Here is a 24,381-nt window from a genome sequence, read left to right as displayed (position 1 = left end):
ATTTCACCTTCTTGTATATCTCAGGTCTCTTACCTCCTCTCCATCCTTGCTACTACTACGTTAGTTCAGACCTTCATCATCTTTCTCTCTCACTCTCTAATTTTGCTTATATAAGAACATGGTAGCCACAGGAGGATTCCATGGATTCTTTGTACTGTCACTTGGGTCTTTATGATCAGTAAATCCCTGAGAGGGATACTTGGTGAATACTGTCTCTCTGCAGAGTTCAGGGGTCAGACAGCTTCAAGACTTGCAGACGGCATCAGAGATAGTTTTAGCAAAGTTGCCCGCGCAGCACTTTATCTCCTAGCAAAAGTATAGTAGTTATCCATGTTACTCATCAGCAGTGTCTTAGGCCAAAAGCAGAGAGATAATGTCAGTTCATTTAGGGGCAAGAGTAAGACGCACCCCTAGTAAGACTCAGCACCCTGTTGTGTTGCAAAGAGAGTATCACCTAGGAAGAATGAAGTGCTTGTTGATCTTGTTCTCCCTACAGTAGCCTCATCTCACAGGAATTAAGGTAGCTTAGTCAGAACGATGGCACCATGGATGGCAGTTTGACTTTCTTGGGGCATTTGGACTGCCAGACCAACCCAATGGCCACAAGTACCTTCAGCCTGGGTCATTGACTGCCCTGGTTCTGTATCAGAATGGAGATCTTCAGGGTCTTGAGGGATTTTCCTGAGAAGGAGTGAAAAATCTCAGACTCCTTGATGGACATGGAGAAGAGATCTCCAGGGAAGTAACCTCCATGGCCTTGACCAGTTCGTATATCAAGTACTGCTCCTGTCTTAGGCCTTGCTTCCAAGAGCCTGGCTGTCACTGCCAAAGGCTTCCAAAAACTGCCTCATCCTCCTGCTCCAGAGTCCTTCCCAAGGCCTCTGGGCCCAACCAGAGGACTGGTGTCCTCATCTACCATAGGGTGTGTTCTCTAAACACACCCTAAAAAACAAAAACAAAAGCACTCATCATCTCTTTCCTATGTTACTGCAATGCCTCTTCACTAATTTTCCTGCCTTAAATATTGTCCTGTTCCTTCACATTTCTCACTTAGTTTTGTTTCTTCACTCTGCTGCCTAAGAGATCTTTCTAAAACCCGACCCTGTTCATTTCATCTTCCTGCTTAAGGCCCATAACCATTAGGACAAATTCCAAATTACTTAGTATGGCAAACAAATCCCTCAGGACCTGACCCCTGCTCGTCGCTCCCTGGCCTTGTCTTCTCCTCCTTCCCTTCTTAGAACTCTGCTAACCATACTGAACTTTTATTACATTGTCTTGTCATTTTCCCTTTTTCTTGTTTATCTACCCTTGGACTACAAAATCTTTGGCTCTGGGGATGGCTTTTTTTAAAAAAAAAATTGAGGTCACATTGGTTTATAACATTATGTGAATTTCAGATGTACAGAATGTAAGAATGTACATCCTTATATTTTGATTTCTGTGTAGATTACATCATGTTCACCACCCAAAGACTAATTACCATCCATCACTATATACTTTTGCCCAGTCAACTCTTTTACCCCCTTCCCTTCTGGTAACCACCAATCTAATCTCTGTCTTTATGTGATTGTTTGTTGTTGTTTTTGTCTTCTATTTATGAGTGAGATTATATGGTATTTGACTTTTCTTCCTCTGGTGTATTTTGCTTAGCATGATACTCACAAGGTCCATCCATGTTGTCACAAATGGCCAGATTTCATCTTTTTTATGGCCGAGTAGTATTCCATTGTGTATATATACCACATCTTCTTTATCCATTTGTCCCTTCTTGGGCACCTAGGTTGTTTCCAAGTCTTGGCTATTGTGAATAATGCCACAATGAACATATATCTTTACGCATTCGTGTTTTCAAGTTCTTTGTATAAATACCCAGCAGTGGAATAGCTGGATCATATGGTAGTTGTATTCTTAATTTCTTGAGGAATCTCCATGCTGTTTTCTATAGTGGCTGCACCGGTTTGCATTCTCACCAGCAGTGTAGGAGAGTTCCCTTTTCTCCACATCCTCTCCAACACTTGCTATTTCTTGTCTTGTTGATTGTAGCCATTCTGACCTGCATGAGGTGATATCTCATTGTATTTTTCATTTGCCTTTCCCTAATAATCAATGATGTTGAACATATGTTTATGTGCCTGTTTGCCTTCTGTATATCTTCTTTGGAAAAATGTGTTTTCAGATCTTTTGACCATTTTTTAATGGGATTGTAGTTTTTTTCTTGTTGAGATGTATGAGTTCTTTCTATATTTTGGATATTAACCCCTTGTCAGATATATGGTTTGCAAATATCTTTTCCCAATTGTTAGGTTGTCTTTTCGTTTTGTTGATGGTTTCCTTTGCTGTGAAGAAGCTTTTTAGTTTGATCTAGTCCTATGTGTTTATTTTTTCTATTGTTTCCCTTCGCCTCGTCAGATATGGTATTTGAAAATATGTTACTAAGACTGATGTCCAAGAACGTACTGCCTATGTTTTCTTCTAGAAGTTTTGTGGTTTCAGGTCTTACATTCAAGTCTTTAATCTGTTTTGAGTTAATTTGTGTGTGTGGTTTAAGAAAATGATCTCCTTTCATTCTTTTGCGTGTGGCTGTCCAGTTTTCCCAGCACCATTTATTGAAGAGACTTTCCTTTCTCTAGTGTATGTTCTTGGCTCCCTTGTCGAAAATTAGCTGTCCATATGTGTGTAGGTTTATTTCTGGGCTCTTGGTTCTGTTCCATCAATCTGTGTGTCTGTTTTTGTGCCAGTACCATGCTGTTTTGATTACTGTAGCTTTGTAGTATATTTTGAAATCAGAGTGTGATGCCTCCAGCTTTGTTCTTTTTTCTCAAGATTCCTTTGGCTATTCAGGGTTTTTGTTGTTCCATATAAATTTTTCAATTCTTTGTTCTAATTTTGTGAAAAAGGTCATTGGAACTCTGATAAGGATTGCGCTGAATCTGTAGATTGCTTTAGGAAGTATGGACATTTTAACTGTGTTAATTCTTCCATTCCAAGAGCATGGAATATCTTTTCATTTCTTTGTGTCTTCTTCAATTTCTTTCAATGATGTTTCATAGTTTCCAATGTACACATCTTTCACTTCTTCTTCTTTTTCTTTTTAAGATTGGCACCTGAGCTAACATCGCTTGCCAATCTTTTTTTTTTTTTCCTTCTTCTTCTTTTTGTCCCCAAAGCCCCCCAGCACATAGTTGTATATTGTAGTTGTCCTGCTGGTTGTGCTATGTGGGACACCACCTCAACATGGCATGATGAGTGGTGCCAAGTCCATGCCCAGGATCCGAACCAGCAAAACCCCAGGCTGCAGAAGCAGAGCACACAAACTCAACCACTCAGCCATGGGGCCAGCCTCCGTATTTCACTTCTTTGGTTAAGTTTATTCCTAGGTATTTTATTTTATTTTTTTTCAATTGTAAATGGGATTGTCTTCTTAATTTCTCTTTCTGCTACTTCATTGTTAGTGTATAGAAATGCAACTGATTTTTATGTGTTTATTTTGTATCCTGCAACTTTATTGTATTCATTTATTATTTCTAAAAGTTTTTTTATGGATTCTTCAGAGTTTTCTATATATAAAATCATGTCATCTGCAAATAATGACAGTTTCATTTCTTCCTTTCCAATTTGGATCCCTTTTATTTCTCTTTCTTCTCTGATTGCTCTGGCTAGGACTTCCAATACTATGTTAAATAAGAGTGGCAAAAGTGGGCATCCTTGTCTGCTTTCTTTTTTTAGAGGGCTAGCTTTCAGTTTTTCTCTGTTGAGTATGATATTTGCTGTGGATTTGTCACAGATGGCCTTTATTGTGTTCAAGTACTTTCCTTCTATACCCATTTTATTCAGAATTTTTATCATAAATGGGTGCTGTATCTTGTCTAATGCTGTCTCTGCATCTATTGAGATGATCATGTGATTTTTATTCTTCATTTTGTTAATGTGGTGTATCACATTGATTGGTTTATGGATGTTGAACCATCCCTGCATACCTGGAATAAATCCCACTTGATCATGGTGTTTGATCTTTTTAATGTATTGTTGTATTCGATTTGCTAGTATTTTGTTGAAGATTTTTGCATTGATGTTCATCAGTGATATTGGCCTGTAATTTTCTTTTTTTGTGTTGTCCTTGTCTGGTTTTGGTATCAGGGTAATGTTGGCCTCGTAGAATGAATTAGGAAGCTTCCCTTCCTCTTCAATTTTTTTGAAAGAGTTTGAGAAGTATAGGCATTAAGTATTCTTTGAATGTTTGGTAGAATTCACCAGGGAAGCCGTCTGGTCCTGGACTTTTATTTTTTGGGATGTTTTTGATTACTATTTCGATCTCCTTACTGGTGACTGGTCTATTCAAATTCTCTATTTCTTCTTCTTCTTCTTTTTTTTTTTGAGGAAGATTAGCCCAGAGCTAACATCTGCTGCCAATCCTCCTCTTTTTTTGCTGAGGAAGATTGGCCCTGAGCTAACATCCATGCCCATCTTCCTCTACTTTATGTGTGGGTCACCTGCCACAGCATGGCTAGATGAGCAGTGTGAAAATCTGCACCCAAAATCTGAACCAGCGAACCCCAGACCACTGAAGCTGAGTGTGTGAAACTTAACTGCTGCTCACTGGACTGGCCCCTCTATTTCTTCTTAATTCAGTTTTGGAAGGTTGTATGATTCTAAGAATTTATCCATTTCTTCTAGATTATACAGTTGGTTGGCGTATAGCTTTTTGTAGTATTCTCTTATAATCTTTTGTATTTCTAAGATGTCCTTTGTAGTTACTCCTCTTTTATTTCTGATTTTATTTATTTGAGCCTTCTCTCTTTATTCCTTGGTGAGTCTGGCTAAAGGTTTGTCAATTTTTTTTAATCTTTTCAAAGAACCAGCTCTTAGTTTCATTGATTTTTTTCTTTTCCTTTTTTTTTTTACGTTTTAGTAAGGTTATGATAGTTTACAACCTTGTGTGAAATTTCAGTTCTACATTATTGTTTGTCAGTCATGTTGTAGGTGTACCCCTTCCCCCTTTGTGCCCACCCCTTCCCCCCTTTCCCCTGGTAACCACTAATCTGTTCTCTTTGTGTACGTGTTTAACTTCCATATATGATTGGAGTCATACAGAGATTGTCTTCTCTATCTGGCTTATTTCATTTAACATAATATCTATTTTTTTGTCTCTATTTCATTTATTTCCACTCTGATTTTTATTATTTCCTTCCTTCTGCTGATTTTAGGCTTTGTTTGTTCTCTTTTTCCAGTTCCTTTAGGTGCACTGTTAGATTGTTTGAGATTTTTCTTGTTTGCTGAGGTAGGGCTGAATTGCTATAAACTTCCCTCTTAGAACCACTTTTGCTGTATCCCATAAATTTTGGCATGTCGTGTTTTCTTTTTCATTTGCCTCCAGATATTTTTTGATTTCTCCTTTGATTTCTTCATTGACCCAATAGTTGTTCTGGAGATGGCATTTTAAGTGTGTGTTCCCAGAGCTGAACATACAAAGTATTCAATAAATGTTTTTTGAGTGAATCAATGATGCATAGAACAATGAATGAATAAAGGATATAATGAGCAAATAAAACAGAGCCTGTAATTTTTTCCCTTCATTTATAATAGGTCAAAAAGACAAGCCAACTTACCTTCTGAGGAGAGGTCTAGATTTGTTACTTTAAATGACTACTGCACAGTAAAATGCCTGCAGGGAAGAAACTTACATTGAGATCTATCCTATAAATTCGAACAGAGCAAGTTCCCTTGATCTTTTCTTTGTTCCAACCTTTAATACGACTTCTGTCAGCTGGTTTGTAAAGATAATTAGCATCTGGTTTCAGACTTTCCAGAGATGAACACTTTGATATTTGGATTGTTACTCCCTCTTGCATATGAGAGAAGGTGATCAGGAAAAAACTAACAAAAAGTGGGTTATTTCAACGAGTATCCTGCTTATTAATGCTGCATAGCTCTTCCAGGCCATAGTCTTCTTTACCCATCACCCTACACTACTGTGCAAATATATCATTAAGCATATCATCCTTGGGTAGCACTTCTTTCTAATTATATCAGTTAATTATGATTCAGTGTTTGTTTCTAGTTTGGTAAACAGGACATGAAAAATGTCAAACTAAAGTTGGCAGATGTTTTGCTTTTAACATATAAACCTCTGGGTTTTTTTCCCCAAGTGTAATTTAATTTTTCTTGAAAAGTCAAACATGCTTTGTAGTTTTTGACAATATTCAAGCATTTTAAGTACATAGGATAAAAGCAATACTTATTATGTTTTTTCTTGGCAAAATGTTCATATAGTACAGAAATATATCAAGTAAAATGTGCCCTTTCTCACATACACATACGTATACATATATACATTATTTTACACAAATGTGATTTTTGGTTCTAAAACTTATTTTTTTGACTAAATGTATCTGAGAAATCTAATTAAGTCTGTATATATACTGTTACCTCTTTTTTTGTTTTAAAGATTTTATTTTTCCTTTTTCTCCCCAAAGCCCCCCAGTACACAGCTGTATATTTTTAGTTGTGGGTCCTTCTAGTTGTGGCATGTAGGACGCTGCCTCAGCATGGCTTGATGAGTGGTGCCATGTCCACGCCCAGGATCTGAACCAGCGAAACCCTGGGCCACTGAAGTGGAGCGCACGAACTTAACCACTCGGCCATGGGGCTGGCCCCTAATAGCTATAATTTTAATAGTTTTCGATTGACGTATTTACTTTTTTTTTTTTTAGCATAGCCCTTTGGATGACTTTTAGGTTATTTTTGGTTTTCCACTATTATCTGAAGCTACAGTGAACATCCTTGAAAAAATATATATAATCTTTGAGTACTGGGGCAAGTATATCTATAGAATAAATTCTTAGAAGTGGCTAGTTCAAAAGATATACATATACGTATATATTTTTTATATATCTATAATGCAGTCCCAAAAGGTGTACTAATTTGCATTCCTACCAATGGTAATTGAGTGCCCATTTCTTCACCTTCTTGGGCACAGAGTATCATCAGTCTTTTTAATCTTTGCTCATTTGATAGATGGAAAATGATATCATGTTATTATTTTAATGTAAGTTTCTGTAAGTATGACTGGGGTTGAGTACTTTTTCATGTGGTTAGTTGACGTTGCTTATTTATGTTCTTTGCCCATTGTTCCATTGAGTTGACTGTCTTCTTATTAGTGGCAACCCCAGAATTTCCGTATAGCAAGAGCTTAAGATAAGCAACCTTGTTGGAAAAGTTAAAGTTAGGGACCTTGCCTTGAAATTGTGATTGCACAGGATTTTATGCAAGACTGAGAAAAAGTCACTTGTCCTTATCAAAGAATGGAGGACAGGTGCTGGCAATAGCCCCTCCCATCTCCCAGTCCCTCCTTGATTTCACCACTGCTTTTATTTTTACAAGAGCTCTTTGTTTATTAAATGTCAGTCCTTTCATGTCATGTTTTTGCAAATATTTTTCCTGGTTCTTCTTTTAATTCTATTTAAAGTAATTTTTCCCCTTTAGAATTTTAATTCTTTTTTTTTAAGATTGGCACCTGAGCTAACATCTGTTGCCAATCTTTTTTTTTTTTCTTCTTCTCCCCAAAGCCCCTCCCAGTATGTAGTTGTATATTCTAATTGTAGGTCCTTCCGCTTGTGCTGTGTGGGACACTGCCTCAGCATGGCCTGATGAGTGGTGGCGTGTCCGTGTCCGTGCCCGGGATCCGAACAGGCGAAACCCTGGGCTGCCAAAGTGGAGCGTGTGAACTTAACCGTTCAGCCACAGGGCCGGCCCCTAGAATTTTAATTCTCTATATGAAGTATTTTATCATTTTTTGTGGCTTCTGGACTACCTGTCATATTTAGAAAATACTGCCATAATGCGAGGCTATGAAAAATTTTACCCCTTTTTTTCAGTATATTTATGGTATCATATATTTATGTTTAAATTTCTCACCTACCTGGGATATATTTTTGGGAAGAAAGATCCAGTTTTTAAAAAGTGGTTAGCTGGTTGTCCTGTATTGTTACAAGTTTTTAAAATGTTGCTTCTGAAATTCTATCAAAATCTAACTAGAGGAAAATAAACACATGAGCTGCCTTTTGTTGTAATTATTCAGAACTTGTTTCTGTTTTGCTTTTTGATGTTTCAATGAAGACAGTCTTTTTCCAATATTTATTCTAGTTCAGAATACACCTTAACGCAAATTAAATGCTGTTAAAATAAAGTGATCTCAGGGGAAAACAAAATACAAAATGGCTACATACATGCATGTGGTGTAGTTCAACATGAAGTTGACTTTATTGCCACCAACAAAAGAAAATTCTATCAGAGCAAGTTTCTAGTGTTCTTTTGTGTGTCACTCAGCAAACCAGCCCCAAAGAATCTATTATCTAACTGATTTCTTACGGCCCTCTTTTTAAAAATTAAAAAAAAAATGTTTATTAGAGTATACAGTTCTTAAAGGCAGGGAATATGTTTTATTCAACATCATAGTGATACTGAATAAGTAATTTTTGAGTAAATAGATACATGTCAAGCTGCAGAGCATATATCTTAAAAGATATATTTGTGATCATTAAAATTTGGGATTTAGAATTTTTAAAAAGTGAAGTATGTTTCAACCTGTGATTGAGGATTTTCTTCTATCTTTTTTCTTCTTTTAATTTTTATTTTATTTTTATTTATTTATTTTTTTATTGAGTTAATGATAGGTTACAATCTAGTGAAATTTCAGTTGTACATTAATGTTTGTCATTCGTGTTGTAGGTGCACCACTTCACCCTTTGTGCCCACCCCCCACCCCACCTTTCCCCTGGTATCCACTAAACTGTCCTTAGTCCACATTTTTAAATTCCTCATATGAGTGGAGTCATACACAGATTATCCTTCTCTCGCTGGCTTATTTCACTTAACATAATTCCCTCAAGGTCCATCCATGTTATTGCAAATGGAATGATTTTGTTCTGTTTTGCAGCTGAGTAGTATTCCATTGTATATATGTAGCACATCTTCTTTATCCATTCGTTTGTTGATGGGCACTTAGGTTGCTTCCATGTCTTGGCTATTGTAAATAAGGCTGCAATGAACATTGGGGTGCATAGGACTTTTGGGATTGCTGACTTCAAGCTCTTTGGATAAATACCCAGTAGTGGAATGGCTGGATCGTATGGTAGTTCTATTTTTAATTTTTTGAGGAATCTCCATACTGTTTTCCATAGTGGCTGCACCAGTTCGCATTCCCACCAGCAGTGTATGAGGGTTCCTTTTTCTCCACAACCTCTCCAACATTTGTTACTATTAGTTTTAGATATTTTTGTCATTCTAATGGGTGTAAGGTGATATCTTAGTGTAGTTTTGATTTGCATTTCCCTCATGATCAGCGATGATGAGCATCTTTTCATGTGCCTATTGGCCATTCGTATATCTTCTTTGGAGAAATGTCTTTTCATGTCTCCAGCCCATTTTTTGATCAGGTTGTTTGATGTTTTGTTGTTGAGTTGTGAGAGTTCTTTATATATTATGGATATTAAGCCTTTGTCAGATATATGACTTGCAAATATTTTTTCCCAGTTAGTGGGTTGTTTTTTTGTTTCAATCCTGTTTTCATTTGCCTTGAAGAAGCTCTTTAGTCTGATGAAGTCCCATTTGTTTATTCTTTCTATTGTTTCCCTTCTCTGGGAAGGCATGGTGTCCGAAAAGATCCTTTTAGTACTGATGTCAAAGAGTGTACTGCCTACGTTTTCTTCCAGAAGGCTTATGGTTTAAGGTCTCACCTTTAGGTCTTTGATCCATTTTGAATTTATTTTGGTGAATGGTGAAAAAGAATGGTCAATTTTCATTCTTTTACATGTGGCTTTCCAGTTTTCCCAACACCATTTGTTGAAAAGACTTTCTTTTCTCCACTGTATGCCCTCAGCTCCTTTGTCGAAGATAAGCTGTCCATAGATGTGTGGTTTTATTTCTGGGCTTTCAATTCTGTTCCATTGATCTGTGCACCTGTTTTTGTACCAGAACCATGCTGTGTTGATTACTGTAGTTTTGTAGCATGTTTTGAAGTTAGGGATTGTGATGCCTCCTGTTTTCTTCTTTTTTCTCAGGATTGCTTTAGCAATTCGGGGTCTTTTTTTTGCCCCATATGAATTTTAGGATTCTTTGTTCTAATTCTGTAAAGAATGTCATTGGGATTCTGATTGGGATTGCATTGAATCTGTAGATTGCTTTAGGTAGAATGGACATTTTAACTATGTTTATTCTTCCAATCCATGTACATGGAATGTCTTTCCATCTCCTTATGTCATCATCCAATTCTCTCAGAAAGGCCTTGTAATTTTCATTATATAGGTCCTTCACTTCCTTAGTTAAATTCACTCCAAGGTATTTTATTCTTTTTGTTGCAATTGTGAATGGTATTGTGTTCTTGAGTTCTTTTTCTGTTAGTTCATTATTGGAGTATAGAAATGCTACTGATTTATGCAAATTGATTTTGTACCCTGCAACTTTGCTGTAGTTGTTGATTACTTCTAAGAGTTTTCCAATGGACTCTTTGGGGTTTTCTATATATAAGATCATGTCGTCTGCAAACAGCGAGAGTTTCACTTCTTCCCTCCCTATTTGGGTTCCTTTTATTCCTTTTTCTTGCGTGATTGCTCTGGCCAGGACGTCCAGTACCATGTTGAATAAGAGTGGTGATAAAGGGCATCCTTGTCTCGTTCCTGTTTTCAGGGGGGATGGTGTTCAGTTTTTGCCCATTGAGTATGATGTTGGCTATGGGTTTGTCATATATGGCCTTTATTATGTTGAGGTAGTTTCCTTGTATGCCCATTTTCTTCAGAGTTTTTATCATAAATGGCTGTTGGATCTTGTCAAATGCTTTCTCTACATTTATTGAGATGATCATGTGGTTTTTATTCCTCAGTTTGTTGATGTGGTGTATCACATTGATTGATTTGCGGATGTTGAGCCATCCCTGTGTCCCTGGTATGAATCCCACCTGATCATGATGTATGATTCTTTTGATGAATTGCTGAATTCTGGTTGCCAAAATTTTGTTTAGAATTTTTGCATCTATATTCATCAGTGATATTGGCCTGTAGTTCTCTTTTTTCTTGGTGTCCTTGTCAGGTTTTGGTATCAGTGTGATGTTGGCCTCATAGAATGTGTTAGGAAGTGTTCCATCTTCCCTAATTTTTTGGAATAGCTTGAAAAGGATAGGTATTAAATCGTCTCTGAAAGTTTGGTAGAATTCCCCAGGAAAGCCATCTGGTCCTGGGGTTTTATTCTTTGGGATGTTTTTGATTGCTGTTTCAATCTCTTTCCTTGTGATTGGTCTGTTCAAATTGTCTGCCTCTTCTTGAGTGAGCTTTGGGAGATTGTAGGAGTCCAAGAATTTATCCATTTCCTCTAGGTTATCCATTCTGTTGGCATATAGTTTTTTGTAGTATTCTCTTCTAATCTGTTGTATTTCTGCAGAGTCTGTTGTTATTTCTGCTCTTTCATTTCTGATTTTGTTTATTTGAGCTTTCTCCCTTTCTTTCTTTTTAAGTCTGGCTAGGGGTTTGTCAATTTTATTTATCATCTCAAAAAACCAGCTCTTTGTTTCATTGATCCTTTCTACTGCCTTTTTTGTTTCAATAGTATTTATTTCTGCTCTGATTTTTATTATTTCTCTCCTTCTGCTGACTTTGGGCTTTATTTGTTCTTTTTTCTCTAGTTCAGTTAGGTGTAGTTTAAGATTGCTTATTTGGGATTTTTCTTGTTTGTTAAGATGTGCCTGTATTGCGATGAATTTTCCTCTTAATACAGCTTTTGCTGTATCCCATATGAGTTGGTATGGCATGCTATCATTTTCATTTGTTTCCAGGTATTTTTTGATTTCTTCTTTAATTTCTTCAATGATCCATTGCTTGTTCAGTAGTGTGTTGTTTAGTCTCCACATCTTTGTGCCTTTCTCAGCTTTTTTCTTGTATTTAATTTCTAGCCTTATAGCATTATGATTGGAGAAGATGCTTGTTATTATTTCAATTTTTTTAAATTTGTAGAGGCTTGCCTTGTTTCCCAACATATGGTCTATCCTTGAGAATGTTCCATGTGCACTTGAGAAGAATGTGTATTCAGCTCTTTTAGGGTGAAGTGATCTATATATGTCTATTAAGTCCAATTGTTTTAGTTTTTCATTTAGCTCCACTATTTCCTTGTTGATTTTCTGTCTGGATGATCTGTCCATTGATGTGAGTGGGGTGTTGAGGTCCCCTACTATTATTGTGATGTTTTTAACATCTTCCTTTAGGTCTGTTAATAGTTGCTTTATGAATCTTGGTGCTCCTGTTTTGGGTGCATAGATATTTATAAGTGTTATTTCTTCTTGATGAAGTGTCCCTTTGATCATTACATATTGTCCCTCTGTGTCTCTCTTTACCTGTCTTATTTTGAAATCCACTTTGTCTGATATAAGAATTGCAACACCTGCCTTTTTTTCCTTGCTATTTGCTTGAAGTATTGTCCTCCACCCCTTCACCCTGAGTCTGTGTTTGTCCTTGGGGCTGAGGTGTGTTTCCTGGAGGCAACAAATTGTTGGATCTTGTTCTTTAATCCATTTTGCCACTCTGTGTCTTTTTATTGGAGAGTTCAATCCGTTCACATTGAGAGTGATTATTGATGCATGTGGACTTAATGCTGTCAATCTGTCGCTCATTATCTTGTTTTCCTGCATTTCTTTTCCTGTGTGCTTTAGCCTACCCATTTAATACTGCAATTTCTTATGCTGGGATTCTTAGATTTTTCCTTATTTATGATTTGTGACTCTGTTCTGTAGTCTATTTTAGTGTCTACCCTGAAGTTTGTATTTAGAATCTCGTGTATAATATAGTCTATTCTCTGGTGGTCTCTTACTTGCTTGGCCAATACTGATTTAGACCCTTTTCTCTTCCCCTTCTAAATAATTATTTTCATTTCTTATTCCAACTTGTGTTATGAATTTGTAGTTAGAGTGATAAGATCGTCCTTGCTTTGGTAGTTTCCTTACCTTTACCCTAATGCTATAGTTGATTATTTGGTATCCTGTTCTGGTTCTATCCATCGGTCTCCCTAGTCCGTGGATTGTGACCCCTTTCTCCCTTTTTTCTTTTTTCAGGTATGAGAGCCTTCTTGAGGATTTCTTGTAATGGAGGGCTTTTAGTTACAAATTCCCTTAACTTTTGTTTGTCTGGAAAAGATTTAATTTCTCCCTCATATCTGAAGGAAATTCTTGCTGGATAGAATATTCTTGGCTGAAGATTTTTATCTTTTAAAGCTTTGAATATGTCACTCCATTCTCTTCTGGCTTGTAAGGTTTCTGTAGAGAAATCCGCTGAAAGTCTGATAGGGGCTCCTTTATAGGTTATTCTCTTCTTTTTTCTTACTTCCCTGAGTATTCTTTCTTTATCTTTCCTTCTTGCTAATTGTACTGCTATGTGCCTTGCTGTAGGTATTTTTACATTGACAAATCTAGGAGATCTGAAAGCCTCCTCTACACACATTTCTCCGTCAATCTCTAGATTTGGGAAGTTCTCTTCAATAATTTCGTTAAACACACTTTCTGCTCCATTTTCCTTTTCCACGTTCTCGGGAATTCCTATGATCCTTAAGTTCTTACTCCTCGTTGAGTCCACTATCTCTCAGAGATTTTCCTCATTTTTTTTTTAATTCTTAGTTCTCTTTCTTCCTCTGTCTGGAGCCATTCAGCCTATCTATCTTCAGTTATGTTAATCTGCTCTTCTGTGGTGTCTACATGGGCATTCAGGAATCCATATTCTGTTTTATCTGGTCCATTGTGTTTTTCATCTTTAGTAATTCTGTTTGATTCTTCTTTATGATTTCAATCTCTTTTGTGAAGTAACTCCAGAACTCATTGGCTTGTTTCTCTATCTTTCTCTCTACGTCATTGAGTTTTTTGATTATAGCTGCTCTGAACTCATTATCTCTTAGTTTACCTAATTCCAAGTCCTCAGGACTTAATTCTATGTTTTTATTGTTTTCCTTCTGGTCTGGGGCTTTTATAAATTGCTGGATGGTAGAGGAGTGGTTTTTTCATATGGTGGTAGAATTCGGTTGCAGTTACAGCCTGTCGCCACCAGACGGGGCTCGAGAGCCACGTGTTCTGAGTTCTCCGCCTTCGGGGAAGATGGCGGCGCTCAGTAGCTTTGCCAGGAGGGAGGGGCTGGTATTCTGGCGCACCCATCTGGATTCAGATCAGTTCTGTTCTCTGGTCTCCCGAGCCCTGGATTTATGGGGTCCCTGCGCACGGAAGCTTTCGCCCGTCAGCGGGTTTCCACTGAACCAGCAGCAGGAGTCCTGGATGATCCCCCGGTCACGCGGCCCCTCCCCCACTCCTTCCCGGACCCTTGCAGCAGCGATCGCAGACTCTAGAGGAGGGAGCGATGTTCTCTCCTACCTGTTCCAGCGCCTTTGAGGCCGTTAGCAAGGTTTATGATCTCCACCTTCTTGGTATTGTAGGTCTCTAATGTGTTGGCATTAGATTTATTCTCTGAAATTCAGTTTTTCCAATCCTTTGTTGTATTTTGGAGGGGAGAGAACCCCGGGTCAGCTCACCCCCCCATTTTGCTCTGCCCCTTCCTCTTTTTTCTTCTTTTATTAAAGAAGAAATTTAGGTCATATTCATGTCCAGAGTTTATCTACTGAGCATATTTTCGTTCAACGTATATCAAGAGTAAAAAGATAATATTGGTACTTGGATACAAAAGAGCCCAGCTGGAAGAATGTTCTCATTTATTAAAAGGATCACAAGTAGGATAGATTAGTCAAGCCAGCCCTCTCCTCTGCTAAGTTTTGGGAGTTAACAACCTAGGACATTAACAGATAAGGCTCTGCTTCTGTAACTATGTCCTTGAGGCAGAGGGACCATGACCATGGTGTACACAAGTGGAAGGAATGAGTTGGAACACAACAGTATAAAACAGTATAAAAGATCTGAGCCCTGATCAACTGAAGCTTCTAAGGTAGCATTAGATATTCCCCATAGAATGATGCCCTCAGACTACCGACTCCTCTGGTCCTCTCCTGACTGAAAAGGTGGGGCGAATCCATCTTGCTTTAGGATGCTCCATCAGTATCACTTGTGTTTGAAGCCAACCCTGGGGAAAGCCTAACTAGGTGATCTATTCTGGGGCCACAGGCAGGAAATTGGGTACTGGTTGATTGGTGTCATTTTTTTTTTTTTAAAGATTTTATTTTTTCCTTTTTCTCCCCAAAGCCCCCCAGTACATAGTTGTATATTCTTCGTTGTGGGTCCTTCTAGTTGTGGCATGTGGGACGCTGCCTCAGCGTGGTTTGATGAGCAGTGCCATGTCCGCGCCCAGGATTCGAACCAACGAAACACTGGGCTGCTTGCAGCGGAGCGCGCGAACTTAACCACTCGGCCACGGGGCCAGCCCTGATTGGTGTCATTTTTATATTTCCTCTTTCATCCATACACACAATAAATGGAACTTCTTTTCTCTCTCTTTTTTTTAGATGCTTGATTTTAATGAGTGCTTAATTCAGTTTGATCATGTGAGTGGGCTCAGGAAACTACAACAGGCTGTAATTTTTTTTTATGTCAGCCCACAGAAGTCATTCTGAACAAAAGCAACCTTAGCTTTGACAAAATGTAGGCAGTAATTAAGGTGAAGATGTGGGTTTTTTGCTTAAATTATTAAGAGAGTTTCTTTGATTTTCCTTACCAATGGAGCACCAGGGTGAGATAACAATGTGGTAAGATTTTTGAGCTCTCAGTTTCTGAAACAAAGCTTCTGAGGGACACAAAAAATTATTAAATACCAACAGTTGTCTATATGTTCACTGATCTTTATGTATATATGGAAAAATATTTCTTTCTTTATTTTAAAAAATATTTTCTTACCACTCCTCTCCATTATCATATAATAGAAAATTGTTTCTCTATCATTAATTATTGCCCCCAGGTTTTTTTCTTTTTAATGTCTTTTGTGATTTTATTTTTAATTACGAAATTAATACATGCTCCCAATAAAATATTCTAACAATACAGAAATGTATAAAGTAAGATTTTAAATTCTCCTTTTCTCCACCCAGTTGTACTCCTTAAGTAGTCACTGATAAACAATCTCATCAAGATGGCAGCGTAAGCAGACTCTGAACACATCTCCTCCCACGAACACAACGAGGTTACAACTATTTTTGGAAAAATAACCCTGGATAGAAAAATGAAAACTGGATTTAAAAAAACCCCCACAATAGACAGTCCTGACTAAGGCGGAAGAGGCAGAAAATCCTGCTGGAGAGGTGCAGCCACTATGGAAAGCAGTATGGAGTATCCTCAGAAAATTAAGAATAGATCTACCATGTGATCCAGCTATTCCACTGCTGGGTATTTATCCAAAGAACTTGAAAATGCAAAGGCATAAAGATGCATGCACCCCTATGTTCATCGCAGCATTATTCACAATAGCCAAGACTTGGAAGCAACCTAGGTACCCATCAAGGGATGAATGGATAAAGAAGATGTGGTATTTATACACAATGGAATACTACTCAGCCATAAGAAATGATGAAATCTGGCCATTTGTGCCAACATGGATTGTCCTTGAGGGTATTATGCTGAGTGAAATTAGTCAGAGGGAGAAAGTCAAATACCGTATGATCTCACTCATAAGTAGAAGATAAAAACAATGACAAACAAACACTTAGCAATGGAGATTGGATTGGTGGTTACCATAGGGGAAGTGGGGGAGGGCTCACATATGAGGGGATGGACTGTGATTATTTTTTGTGTGGTGAACATGATGTAATCTACACAGAATTTGAAATATATTACGATGTGCATCTGAAAGCTATATAATGTTATAATCCATTGTTACTGCAATTAAAAAATTTTTAAAAATTTTAAAAAAGAAGTAGTCACTGATAGATAGTGGTGTGTCCATTCAGATATGTGTGTAAAAACAATTTAAAGAAAAATTATTTTATTCTTCAGAACCCAGTTTGTATTGTAGAGAAGAGACAGCATTACTTTTGGGGGGGATAATTTTTATTTTTAACTAATTCCAGACTTGTAAGAAAGTTGCAGGAATAGTACAAAAACTTTTCTGTAGCCTTCACTCAGATTCTCCAATTGAGAGCATTTTACCACTTTTATTTTGTGATTTTTCTGTCTGTATAGTCTTCTCTCTGTATACATTACGTTTTCTGAACCATTTGAAAGTAAGTTGTATTCATGATGCCCCCTTTCCCCTAAATACTTCAGTGTGTATTTCCTAAGGACATTCTCTCTCATAACCATAGTACAAATATCAAAATCAGGAAATTAACATTGATAAAATACTATTATCTACTCTACAGCCTTGATTCTATTTCTCCTATTGTCCCAATATTATTACTTTTTCAGTATATCATCTTTTTTTGAAAGGGATATTTGAACAGATAAGTGCCTTAAATTTTTTTTACGATTGCTCAAATGAATGAGCTAACCAGAGATGATTGACTAAGCAGAGACAATTAAGGCACTTGAACCCGATCTCCATGTTTTTCTTTCCCTGCCCTCCTCCTGCCCACCACACCCACACCCCTCAGTGGCCATCCTTAGCATTTCCTGAACATGCCTTGCTAATGTTTCTGTTCACATCCTCTTCCCCAAATGCCCTTCTCCTCCTTCCCCTTTCCTGACCAGCAAATTCCCTTTCTACCTTCAAAGCCTGCTATTTGACACCTTTCCCAACCCAACCCCCCTTGTGGGCCCTTAGTTCCGCTTCTTTATGTGCCCCTCAGCTTTCTGTACAAGGCTGATTTAGAGCATTTCTCGTTATACCATCACTATTTGGATTTCTCCCTGATAGTTATACTATTTTAAGCTTATGGAAATCAGGGACCCTCCAGCTCCTAGTCCAGGCTCAGACGAGAAAGCATCATCAATAAATGCTGGTTTAATACCGAGTGGTCTATAAGTCTTCTCACGAGTGGGTGCCAACAAAATGAGTAAAATACTGACTGCCTTGTAAGTTGCATTCCTTTCTTATTTGATCTGAAGTGTGTCATACTGAAGCAGGAGAAGAAAAACTTTATAGCTTAAGAACCTACCTGAACTGAAAACTTACAAAACATTGTGGAAAGAAGACCAAAATAAGTGGAAAGACATTCTGTATTCATGGATTAGCAGATGTATATTGTTAAGATGGCACTACTACCCAAAGCATCCTACAGATTTGACACAATCCCTATCAAAATTCCAGAACTGTTTTTTTTACAGAAATGGAAAAGATGATCCTCAAATTCATATGCAATTGTGAGGAACCCCAAATAGCCAAAATAGTTCTGAAAAAGAAGAACAAAGAGTCTTCACACTTTCCAATTTCAAAACTTATTACAAAGCTAGAGTAATCAACCAGTGTGCTATTGGCATAAGGATAGACATATAGACCAATGGCATAGAACTGAAAGTTCAGAAATAACCCATCCATCTATGGTCAATTGATTTTTTTTAATTTAATTTTTATTGAGTTAATGATAGGTTACAATCTTGTGAAATTTCAGTAGTACATTATTGTTTGTCAGTCATGTTGTAGGTGCACCCCTTCACCCTTTGTGCCCAACCCCCACCCCACCTTTCCCCTGGTAGCCACTAATTCAATTGACTTTTTAAAAATTGTAATAAAATACATATAACATAAAGTTTATTATCTTAACCATTTTTAAGCATACAGTTCAGTGACATTAAGTACATTCACATTGTTGTGCAACCATCGCCACCATCTGTCTTTAGTATGCTTTTAATCTTGCAAATCTGAAACTCTGTATCCCATTAAACAGTAAAATGGCCAATTAATTTTTGAGAAAGATGCCAAGTCTATTCAGTGGGGAAAGAATAGTCTCTTCAACAAATGATTCTAGGACAACTGGATTTCTACATGCAAAAGAATGAGGTTGGACCACCCTACCTTACAACATATACAAAATTCACTCAAAATGGATCAACAACCTAAATATAAGGGCAAAAAACATAAAACTCTTAGAAAAAACATAGAGGTAAATCTTCATGTCTTTGGATTTGGCAATAGATCCTTAATTTAACACGAAAAGCACAAGCAATAACAACAACAAATAGATAAATTGGCTGTTATCAAAATTTAAAACTCTTGTGCATCAAAAGACATTATCAATAAAATGAAAAGACGATCTACAGAATTTGAGAAAATATTTGTAAATCATATATCTGATAAGGGTTTAATATCCAAAATATATGAAGAACTCCTACAACTCAACAACAAAATGACAAACAACCCGATTTAAAAATGGGCAGAGGACTTGAATAGACATTTCTCCAAAGAAGATATATAAATGGCCAGTAAGTACATGAAGAGATGTCAACATCATTAGTCTTTAGGGAAATGCAAGTAAAGACTACAACGAGACACCATTTCACACCTACTGAATGGTTATAATTTAAAAAATGGAGAATAATAAGGGTTGTTTAGGACATGGAGAAATTGGAATCCTACTATATTGCTGGCAGGAGTGTAAAATTGTGCAGCCTCTGTGGAAGACAGTTTGGTGGTTCCTCAAAATTTAAACACAGAATTACCATATGACCTGGCAATTCCACTCCTCAGGATAAACCCAAAAGAACTGAAAAGAGTGACTCAAGATACTTAAATGCCAGTGTTCATTGCGGCATTATTCACAACAGCCAAAAGATGGAAACAACTCATGTGTCCATCAACAGATGAATGGATAAACAAAATGTGATATATACTTGAAATGGAATATAATTCAGCCATAAAAAGTAATGAAGTTCTGATATACATGTTACAACATGGATGAACCTTGAAAACATATGCTAAATGAAAGAAGTCAGACACAAAAGGCCAAGTGAAAGCCAGATACATTATGCTAGGTGAAAGACCCCATACACAAATACTGTGTGATTCTGCTTATATGAAAGATCTAGAATAGATAAATTCATAGAGGCAGAAAGTGGATTAGAGGTTACCAGGAACTGGGGGTAGGGAAGAATGGGGAGTTATTCCTTATTGGGTACAGACTTTCCATTAGGAGTGATGAAAAAGAAAATATGTAGTGGTGATAGTTGCACAACACAAAGCCATTGAATTTTACACTTGAAAACGGGTAAAATGGCATTATATATTTTACCACACCAAAAAAGAACCTACTTGAACCTACCTCAGAGTCTGAGTTGCACATAGTTATTAGAAGTGTTAAGTAAGAGGCATAAACTGACAGAGAAGCAAAAAAGTTTATTTGAGGTCTCAAGAATTATAATTTAGGGACCATGGCTTCAGGTAGAGACCCACTAGTGTCCAGTCAAGGAGTAAGTCAGGGGATTTTTCTCTCTTTTTCTTTCTTCTGCTTTTTCTCCCCAAATCCCCCCAGCACATAGTTGTATATTTTAGTTGTGATTCCTTCTAGCTGTGGCATGTGGGATGCCACCTCAGCATGGCCCGATGAGTGGTGCCATGTCCGCGCCCAGGATCCGAACCAGGGAAATCCTGGGCCACCGAATTGGAGCGTGTGAACTTAACCACTCGGCCACGGGGCAGCCAGTCAGGGGCTTTTAAAGGCAAAGAAAGAGGTCGTATTGCAAAGAATTTAACTGGAGTTTGAGGCAGAGAGCTAGTCTTGGCTAAACATTGATTGACTATTGATTCTGTCTTCAAAAAGTCCACAATCCTCAGTCTTTGTGATTAGGATGTCTGTTTGCCTGTTGACTTCTCAAACAATTGCTTGTAAAACAATTGCTGTTTTGGCCCAGTCAAAACATTTGGCTCTGTACAAGATTCAAGACAACAGAGCAGTTTCTCTGGAGAGACAGCTCTGACTCCATTTTAAAATGGCTCCACTGTAGTCAACTTTGACAGAAGCTAGTCACTTTCTAGAGAGAGAGAGGAGAGAGACATAAATATGGAAATTCAGAACCAAAGTGAGGAAGAACGTCCTTCTAAAGTTTACAATCTAAACCTCTGGGTTTCTAATTTTAGTTTGCGTGAGATTCACCTGATGCAGGTGATTTGTACCTACCCGGAAAGATTCTAATTTATTAAGTCTGAGGGGGGCTGGAACACTGATATTTTTTACAAGTTCCCCCCAGTGAGTATGAGGCAGAAACAGTGAAAAGAATTTGGCTTCTGCTACTGCCTGGAAAGCCCCTGACTGCAAGATTACATCCACGCTTTGCCCATTTAATGCCAAGCTTATGTTCCTGCTCTCACCGTCTCTCCTGGCTCATGGTGAGGGCTCTGCACTCCTGGCCTGAGGACCAATCAGAGGGTCAGTCTTCTGCTGACTCAGCACCAGGTCACAGTGACTCAGCACCAGGTCGCAGCTGTTCCTCCTGATCTGATCTTGTCACCCTGCTCCAACCTTGCTCCCGTTTTGTATCCCAGTTTTGATAATTGGGTCTTTGTTTTGTCACCAAACCCCTGTCCTTTTCTTACCAGTTTTCTCAGAGGAAACTGTCCCTAAATCTTGGTCTCAGGACAAAGGTTTTCCTGTCTTGGCTCAGGTGGGTTTTTTATTGAAAGGACTCGCCTTCAGCACTTTGTGAGCTCTACTCTTTGGCCCCGATACACATACTTCCTTTTAAATTCTGTTTCTTCTCCACTTGATCTCCAGGTATTTGGTTCCTTCCTTAGGTCCCCACTTCTGGCTCTGTTTACCTTTCCATGAACATTCCATCCTGCAGGTCTACTGGAGGAAGCTGCAGGCCTGCCGTGGAGGCTGCTCCAAAACACAGGCACCAGCCGCAGCCTCATTCTCCAGGACCTGCCTTCTCTTAGATTCTCTGGTCCTGGGCCCTAACCAGATGGCTGTTGGAAAACCCCATCACCTCCACTGCTTCCTGCTGCCCGAGGAGGGAAAGGGAGAAGGAGCTATTTGTCATCGGCCTCTTCAATCTTGTGGATGCTCTGCAAGGTACTTTGCAGGTGGAATTTAATAGAATAGATCATTTTAACTTTTTCTTTGCATAAGAATATGACACGGATAGGTAAGGTAACTCGCCCAAGTAAAAGCAGCTGGTAGATGGCAAGACTAGGCTGTGAACTGAACTGGCTCTGACGTTCCTGCTTTCTGGCTTTCTTGTGCGGGTCTGGACTGTCCTGCAGGGCTGCAGGTGGCAGTAGAATGACAGGTTTCAGGTCTCCATTGCTTCCTCCCCATCTCAGCTCACTCTCCCAGGCCAAGCAGTGGTGGAAGACACCAGACACCTCTCCTGGTTCCTCAAGTATTGCCGTGTCTTTCAGCGCCGGCATGAAGTATCTTTTCCCAAGCTCTTTACGTTCTTGTTTATTGCTAATTCACTCTGTGGACAAAAAAGTTAAAAGCGTGTTTTTTAGGTTGCATGTTCATAGTGACTAAACTCCTAAAAGCACTGACGTATCTAAAAAAAAGCTGGGGAGTATACAGTTATGACCCACAGTCTCTAACTATTGACCGGCAATATTTTCTATGTCTTCAGCAGATTAGATCTGCTTTGATCGCATCTTCAACAGAAACCCACTTCTCATCTGCTTGATAAACATATAAAGCAAAAAAGGATTCACCTAGAGGTGAATTCCTCCGTTGTCCTATGTCGGGTGCTACACCAGATGACAACTGGCTCATTGCCAACATGCCCATAGCATAGCTGAACTTTTTGAATTTTTCTACAGGGAAAGGAGCCTCTATAGGAGTCTGATGATCTTGTTGACTCTTCATACTTGTCTGGCCCTATATAAATTTTTCCCAGATTGCTTCATGGCGGGGGGGGGGGGGGGGGGGGGAGGGGGCAAATGCAATTTCCATCCTGGCAGAATTTAAAGACATGACATGTGTAACTATTGTAAGGAGGCAAATTTTAATTCCAAATAGATTTTAATCAATTTCTGTTATTAAAACTAAAATTATTCTAGACACCCAAGCATAAACCTTGGGGTGATTTTTTTATTCTTCTTTTTGTCTCACAAGTCCAGTCAGTCACTATGTTTACCTGCCCTTCCCCTCTCTCCATCCACTTGCCCAGAAACCTTCCCTCTTGCCTTATAATTAAGGCCAAATTTCTTGGCTTGGCATTCAAGGCAGCCACAATCCAGTCTTCACTTCTCCCTCCAGCCTTATTTCTCCTGACTCCCCTGTACAAATTACAGTGCCAGAACATGCATATTTTCACTCCTATGCTGGTTCATTCCATTCCCCCAACCTGAGGACCCCACCCTTGGACCCCTGAGTCCAAATTTCCTGTCACGCTGGCTCAAGCCCTATTTCTCTGTGGAAAATTTCCTGGTCACTTCAGCACACAGTTCTCTCTGTTCTCTCCTTCTCCTTTGTCACATAAGTCATGCACACACTCCAAGTACAGTGACACCTAGTAAGTGTTCAGCAGAGTGGGCAAGAGGATGGGCTCTGGAGCCAGACTGCCTGAGTTGGAATCTCAGCTTTGTTGCTTGCTTGCTGTGTGCCCCTTGGCAACTTAACCTCTCTGAGCCTCAATTTCCTCATCTGTGAAATAAGGGTAATAACTGTATCTCACAAGGTTGTTATATATAACGTGATTTACCCTTTTATGCAGATATCTCATCTTCTTCACCTAATGTTTGCTTTTTGAAGGTGGGTATTGGCTACTTATGCCATTCATCCCAACCCCCTTAGAGAGAGTTTCAGTTCAGGGACAAGGATACATTATGGAGAAATACGTGACTGAGAAAAGCACCATTTTACAAATGGAAGTTGTGGGATAGTACAGATGGAAAAAAAATCCAGAGGAGAGGAAACAATGCTTGGCCCTGGAATATAGGTGGGAAATGCGGAGATGGGGGATGTCAGCAGTACTCCTGGAGGAAAGGGACTTTCAGATCCTTAGAGAGGAGGGATGAAAGGATGTTGGCCAGTGGATCTGAGGCCCTTTACTTTACAAAGGGAGTACCTTTGGCCACCTGGAGGGGCCCTCTGATTCTAGGGTGCTAGAGAAACTAGCGTAGTGCTCAGAGCTGAGGAGGCAGGACTCACTGGCTGCTCATAATTGACTTGAGGCTCAAGGAAGCAAAGGAGAAGAGACTACAGTTATCCTTTTGGGATGTCCAGCCCTGCTCACTGGTCTTGGAAAGGAGACAAAATTTCCATCTGGTAATGCAGACTCTGAATTTGACTGGTGTGTTCTTTGGGCTGAGTCACTTAGGGTGCTGTGCTGTGCAGGGGAGCCAGTGGTGTTAGTGGTCTGTGTGTGTATGTGTGTGTGACTGGATTCATGGGGTAGCTGCACGTGATAGGCTGTGTGTACGTGGGAAGACTTCAGGCTGGGGAATGGTACAGGCTGCAAGGAACACAGGCTGGGGGCATGCATGCTGTGGGGCGTGGGGGGTGGGGTTCAGGCTGGGGAATGACTCAAACTGGGCAGCCTCATCCTGAGGGATTAGACTG

General features: G+C 38.8%; 1 protein-coding gene across 2 annotated transcripts in view; it reads left to right on the top strand.

Moving 5' to 3' along the window:
* The window catches only part of ARMH4 (armadillo like helical domain containing 4), a 166,000-nt gene that overhangs the window by 8,580 nt on the left and 133,039 nt on the right, over positions 1-24,381 (top strand). The gene's annotated exons all lie outside the window — the stretch shown is intronic.

Source organism: Equus caballus, chromosome 24 (assembly GCF_041296265.1).
Source record: "Equus caballus isolate H_3958 breed thoroughbred chromosome 24, TB-T2T, whole genome shotgun sequence".
NCBI classification, from domain to species: Eukaryota; Metazoa; Chordata; class Mammalia; order Perissodactyla; family Equidae; genus Equus; species Equus caballus.
This window is presented reverse-complemented; position numbering and strand designations above follow the sequence as displayed.